This window comes from Diadema antillarum, unplaced genomic scaffold (genome assembly GCF_040938485.1).
Source record: "Diadema antillarum isolate AM-2024a unplaced genomic scaffold, OU_Dant_1.0 seq00000358_RagTag, whole genome shotgun sequence".
Lineage (NCBI taxonomy): Eukaryota > Metazoa > Echinodermata > Echinoidea > Diadematoida > Diadematidae > Diadema > Diadema antillarum.
Genome location: NW_027271364.1, coordinates 958,297 through 965,986, shown reverse-complemented (window position 1 = coordinate 965,986; position 7,690 = coordinate 958,297).

Here is a 7,690-nt window from a genome sequence, read left to right as displayed (position 1 = left end):
GGCGTCAGACGAGCAGGGCCTCGCCATCACATCATGGAACCACAACGCAACTACAAAACTTATAAAAAAATAAGTATATAAAATTTAAACATTACTCATGTAAAGTGCATGCTTACATTACAGAAGGTACATAAGTCCATAGAGAGCCCTCGCGATAAGTCCATGGAACAAAAAAAGGCACTTTCTAGTGCAATCCCTGACCATCGGGGTTCATCATTGCAGAATTCAAAATGGCGCGTTGACCACTCTGCAAATTATGCGCGCCCATGTGTGACTGGAAGTGCAGCGATCTCTTGCGTGCGTGCGCTCTTTGGTAGCAGCACGGTCGATAGCTTGACCTTTAAAAGTGCATTCAGATTGCGTGAACTCCCAATTATCAGATGTACTGTACGCACATGCTGCATAAAATCTTCATTTTTGGTAAGTTGTGAAATGTGTACATGTCAATATCGATATTAAACCTAGCCATGTAGGGTCATCGATAAAGATTACATTTAATGAGTTTGAGGTGACAAAAAATGATGTCAAATATCAAAACTCAACGCGATCGTAAAATTCGCGCTGAGCTTATTGTGTTGTGGGCCGCTCTGGTACAGCCCTGTCTGAGGGCTGTCGCTATACCGCTATTTATAAAGCGACTGCGATCATGGGATGTGTAATTTATAGTTACAGACTTTACTGCTTAGTCAGATACACTAGGCCTATACAGTTACAGTTTGTTTGTTTGTTCTAAATGGAGTTAGCTTCTAGTGTCTAATGTTAGATGGATGCATACTGCTGCTGCAGCTGCAGCGCAGGTACACACCACGCCACGGCATTCCCGCGAGTAACTACATACAGCCTAGTCGCTGTACGTAGAGATTCGCACAGCTAACAGCGTCGCGCGTCTGGTCGGGCTATCCCCGCGAGCAGAAAATGGCATGCTGCAGGCAGTTTCTTCTGCTGCCGCTTCTTTTACTGTCAAGAATTCGCCTTTGTCACCACAGATTTCATTGGTTTGTTGGAGGGAAAATGTAAGGAGAAAGGGTGGCTTTTAAATTATGTGCTTGCCAGATTCTGGCAAGCATTTTTCCCTCTTATTCCAAAACACTTCCCAAATTTGATTTTCACTTGCCGCGGGACACTGCTCACTGTAATTTCACTCGCGGTATCGTGTATCCGGTACTGGTAGCGTGCAAAAATGCATGCAGTTTTCCATAGCCAAGTGACGTACCAGGACGCACCCCTCGGTTTAAAATAATGCGTGTTATTTTCCATAGCCAAGTGACGTACCATGACGCACCCCTCGGTCAAAGATTTGACCGACAATGATGGGATTTTGACGTACCCCTCGGTCAAAAATTTGACGGACAAAGCTGGTAAAATGACGAACACCTGGGTCACAAATTTGACGGACCAAACGAGGAAATGACGCACCCATGTCCGGGGGTAGTGGGGTGAGTCATTACATTGACAAGTGCATAATATCAGACAGATCTTAACTAGATATGTACTCAAAATGTATTAAGACGTATAGACCTAGTGGGCCCAGACCTAACGTTACAGTCTGTAAATAACTTTTATCATTAATATTAAACACTACAGTGGACTCCCGTTATAACAAAATCCTCGGGACTGGCAGTTTTCTTTCGAGTTTCGTGAATTTATAATCGAAATACCAAATTCCATTTATAACTGAACAAATAAAGACATAGACTAAAGCGCAAGCGGATAATGTTCCGGCCTGAATTTTCACTGCGTTGTAACTGGAATTTCGTTGTAACCGTGCACATCCACAGACTAGAACAGTATTTTTTTTATCACCTTTTTTTTTCCCTTCTATCTGTCGGGTTCTAATTTTTACTCAGCCGGGGCAATTACAACTCTGGCCAAAAAAGTCGGCATTTAAACTCTGAAACGTTAAAAGCCGAATGAAAAAAAAACCAGTAAATGTTGTTAGATACTGTAGTGTTTGACATATCGTAACATGTTAGACCTTTCTCGCTAGCTCGGCTCGGCTGGCACTGCACTGCACTGCCACTGCACGTATGCACGTCATGCACTGCCGTGGCTTGCGCTTGTTCAATGTTGCATGGTTCCAAGTACACTGTACAACAATTTAGACGTACACGTCAAAACAAACGAATGGGACTATTATGGTGAGTACGTGATATGATACGGTTGTTCTCACAGACGGCAACTGAAATCGGTGTTTGCAGCATCTCAAAATACCATTCAGCGCACAAACATGAGGGATACTAACTAAAATATATTCAATGAGAATCTTTTGTTTAATTTTACAAACTCACTTAATTTAGTCGAGGGAAACACGAAAAGACTGATCATCAGGCCATTGGCATCCACTCACGTCACGCACCGGACTAGCTCGCGGGTTGGTTGCTCAAAGGATCGGAATGCGTGGTTGGTTTACTACAGGTACTATGGAGATGAGATCCGCGCTGCATACAATATAGGTAATAGCATGTACGATGTAATACAGTAAGTGGGCACGGAGTGTAGTGTGGAGGGGGGGGGGGGGGGGGGGGGGGGGGGAGATACGAACCCCCGCCCACGCTCGAATTTCCTCAGCTGGAGGATCGGGAAAAGATGGTTACTGAGTATGTTACAGTTACACCAACAATGAGCAAAACCCGTCGACTGATTTGTTATGGATGAGTAGATGTTTGTCTGACGAACGTTTCGAGTTCAATCGCGTTATGGTGATATTAAATGCGTTCATAAACTTAGCACCTAATACCGAACATCACACAAGGCAAATGGACGGTGAAGTCTGCGTGTGCCAAGATTTCCCTCTAATAGATAATACGCCTAAGTGTAGCCCAATTATATCTTCTTTCCTTGAAAGAGTAAGCCAGATAATTCAATCGGATCAGCTTCTTCATACATTCTGTATTATTTAAACAAAGTTGTTATTTGTAAGTAACACAAGCAAATCTTTGTGATAGCTAATGAATCCACATATTATCAATATATTTGAGCATTCTGGTGAACTCATTGTGGCATATGAATATGTGTTTCATGTTACTTTGCAATAGAGGGCCCTATATATCTGTGTTTTCTTCTGTACATTTTGCTATTTAATGAACATATATTCATTCATATTATTCAGGGCCCCACGGAAGACCACTGCTTCTTGGTGAATTGGTTAGAATTGGCTAAAGATAAATAAATACTCGTTAGTAGATAGATAGATAGAAAGATATATATATATATATATATATATATATATATATATATATATATATATATACATAGATAGATAGATACTTAGTAGATAGATAGATAGATAAGTAAGTGAATAAATAGCTTTAAGTCAAACATAATAGTCTAAGCTTTCTCTGCCATGTTATTTGGCTGTGTTGGGTAAATGGTCCATATGGCAACCATTCTAACAAAATAATACTGTGTTTTTTCATATATGTTCAATTCAAATCATCATTGGAAAAATCTGTATGATTTTCCCTCTCTTTGTATACCATATAGGCCCTACAATCATTTACTATCTTTATACAGAATATTCATCTAAAGAAACTTTATTCAACTGCACTTTGTCTTGCCAATATAAATTAACAATGATTACATTAATGATGGCAGAGTAGTCAATAAGTAGTAATAGTGGTAGTAGTCGTAGTGGTAGTATAATGTAGCAATAACAAATTTATAATGATATCAGTAAGAATATCATTAAAGCTAGTAAATGTTTACAGAAATAATGATGCTAATAATAATTAGAATAACAATGATTATTGGCTTAAAAGTGATAATCATATTTATAAAATGGGTTCAAGAATGTAGCCAATTGGAAGCGCTGAAATGAGTCACGTGCGCGTGCATTATTTTCTTACTAACATGCACGGCCGGCCGTGCAAAAAAGCGTAAAGTCACTGACGTCACAATGTTTACACTAGCAGTGCACACTCAATGATTTGTTACAAGTGTGTCGCGCGCTATTATATGCGCTGTCAATCCTGTAAACAACTTCTAGTTCGAGATGCCAGCCGGCCTTTCTTGTGCATAACATGTGGCATGGTGTATACCACGTACGTATACTCTTATACATACAGTACTTTTATGTGCAGGATTTCCGAGTGCGACGTGTGTAAATGTTTGGGACGAACATCTTCGGACATCTTGACTTTTGAGCGAGTGCTACATGTAGCTGACTGGTATTGACCAACAAAGGTACATGAAAAATGCTGTTAGTTTTCGACCCATTTTATAAATCAAATAATACACAGGTTTGACTTTGTGACGTTAGTGGAGATGCAGCTCACTCTCGGGTATTTACAATGTAGTGCAACATGCACTCGGCTTCGCCTCGTGCATGTTTCACAATTGTAAATACCCTCGAGTGCGCTACATCTCCACTAAGTAAACGCACTCTCACCGGTGTATTATTTGTATAATATTTGTAAGGGTAAAGCATATTTGATTTCATTTAGCTTGAAGTGTTTGCGTGGGGAGATTGTACACCACACTCTGCATCCACACCCTTATGTTTGCATTTCAATGAAATAATCACATTTTCAGGAGACGTAAAGTTTAAGTTAAAATTTTGTAGAGGAATGCCTGCAGGTTTTACACCTCCATTATAGACATAAGCACATGCATGCCCACACACACATACGCTTTCATTGATCAACTGGAAAACAGAAAAAGCTATTGTAATTTGTAATTTGTAATTCCATCACTGACGAAATCAACAGATAAGTGTTTCTCCTCCTCCCTCATGTGCTCTTCCTCCTCCCCTTTCCATTAATTCTTGACCTCCTCATTCTAAAATCCTTCTCCTCTTCATCACCATCATCATCATCATCATCATCATCATCATCATGGTGGATCATGCATAACAAAGAATAGTTGTACTGTACATACAAGGAGACTTGGGGGCATTTTAAGACGAACAAACCCTATTTCATTATTGGACAAAACGGAAAATTTCCATTTTCGGAAATATGAACCGGATTTTATTTCTGGATTAAAGAACCTTTTTTTTCATTTTTTTTTCTTTTTTCTCTTTTGAAAATAGAGAAACGAACCTTCATAAGAATAAACATTGTTGTCTTGGGATATTGGTCCAATCTTTCAGCCGCAGAGAATAAAGTTAGAAAGCTTCCTGCTAAGTACTTTCACAGTTCTTTACAATTGAAAAAAAAATCCTTATTCAGACAAGACATACAAGGAAGACACCCTTGAAACAAATACTTGTACATGTCACTGCCCAAAACATTTTTAATGCAATCAGCAGAATATGGAGGTACAGACAACAGAAAAAGATGAGTACAAGATACTGTACAAACTGTCATTTCCGTGTACAGACATTTTCACAAATGAGGTCACGGCCATTTTCACAAGATGTTGTTCTCGCAATTTTGACCCTGACTCTATCATAAGTGCACTAATGCCTGTCCATTAAAGACATTTTCGAGAGCTTTTAAATTGGTGGTCTAACAGTGATTCGCAAAATTTGTGAAAATTGAATCCTCGTGAAAATAGCAGCCCATACAGTCAGTAATGATATTTACAAATGCCTTGTAGCAGCATCCATGCATGACTGGTAGCTGGTGCACTGTAAAAAACAGTGGAGATATCCTCTAACACAAGCAGTGGCACACCTGCTTCCAGAATTTCATCACGACAGTGATCACTTGACCACATTTTTGGCACAGATTATTTCTTACCCTTAGGATGCAAACTATCCAGCAGCAGGGGGGCATTTAATAAAAATGTTTTCACAGTAATTTTCACAGACAAATTTACTCTCAGCCAATCAGATGCAAGGATTTCAGTAGCTTAAAACAGTGATTGACAAGTTTCTTGATATGCTGCCTAGATCTTCACAAATGTGCAAGAGAATCCATTTCCACTCTCACGACTCTCCCGTCCTCGTCGGGACAATCTGTTGGTAATTCTTTGATAAACTGTTTGCACAATGATGTGGCAAGTACCAGCTGACAACAGCATGAACTAAAATCATCTACTCTGACATACTGAACACAAGGCCAAACTTACTACAGTACTATCACATTATAAACACAAAACAGAACAAGTCAAATTGTCAACAAATCTATATTGGAACGAGTAATTACAACAAAGTCTCCTTTTAAATTAGCAATTCAGCAATTACACATACTCACTTACATGACAAAAAGCAGGGTGATGCTGCTTGCCATGTAGCTGCACAGATGATATGTATCAAATGACTGGAATAATGTTCACTCCACTTGATAACACTTCACGTAATAACTTGAATCGTATTCACTATAAAATATTTCATCCACATATCAACTCACCAACACAAAGATGTACCAACATTGCTCCAGCCTATGACCTAGATGCACCAGATGTCATTAAAATCCACCATCAAGACTTACAAAGGCAATAGTCACATATTCAAATCCTTCTTGTCTCACAGGAGACAACTTACAGTGTACTAATATGCAGTGTCAGCTCTGTGAAAGTCAAACATGCACAAAAACTGAATTTGAGGAAAAAAACTCCCATCTTGATACCTATGTGAGAAAATAATATAGGCGCACAAGATAAGAACCCAAATAAAATCATTACACAGAGGATGCAAAAAATGTTCAAAATCTTCAGCATGCCCTACAGTGATTAATATGATTTAAAGCACTTGAAACTTATGTTTTCCTCCCTTGCGATCTTGGAATTATGATGATAATAATGATGATAACAAATCTAGTGCAAGCAGAAACCAGTAAAACTGGCTCGTTTGACAGGCTGCCATTATCAAGTTCTATCCCTCCTAATTTACAAACCATTGTGGGAGACAAATATTGTGGTTCCTGTGTTGTTACCCACGCCGATGAAAATCGGCAGGGGGTTATGTAAAGGGTTCCGTATGTTTGTTTGTTTGTTTGTTTGTTTGTTTGTTTGTTTGTTTGTTTGTTTGTGTACAAGATAACAAGAGAACGGGTAAACGGATTTGCACGAAATGTTCAGGGGATGTCTGGATAGTGACAGGAAAGAATCGATTAGATTTTGGTGATAATCGGTTGACCCTTGCAAATTCTGTGCGACCTTTAAGTTTTGACCCCATGGTATAGTGACCACTCCGAAAATTTCCCGTTTCTCACTTTGCGATTTTCCGCTACCATACGAAAACATAAACTCCCAAACGATCGGACTTCGCTGCTAAAATGTTCGTAAGAATTCCGAAATTTACGTTTAGGCCTATTTGAAGGACTATGTCCTTCTGGATTTATGAAAGTTCGTTCTCCGTCGTCACAAACTTGCCCGTATTTTGATGATTTTTCAAATTAAAATTGATTGTTTTTTTCGTTGGAGGAGCATTTGCTCGGTCGCAGTCACACTGCACGATATGCGCGCTCAATGTACAATGTCAATGCGTGTGCAAGGCCGCTGAAAATGCATCGCGCTCTACCCTGTTGGTGCAAAATAGCATCGGGGACGTTGCGGCGCTCTTTGGTGACCGAATACTGGTGCAGTAGACATTTGCATTGAACCCTTGCATTGAATAATTCCCGTAGACACTAATCATAGGGGTAATTGCCTAGGGGGTACGTAAATTTTGTTTTTCTTTTGCGCTTTTGTGGATACCATCAAAGATCGTACACTCATACGACCTTTGATATCAACACACTCTTGGCTTGCTATAAGCAAAATATCCCGCAAGAAAACGGCGTATTTCTCGATTTTTAGCGCTTTT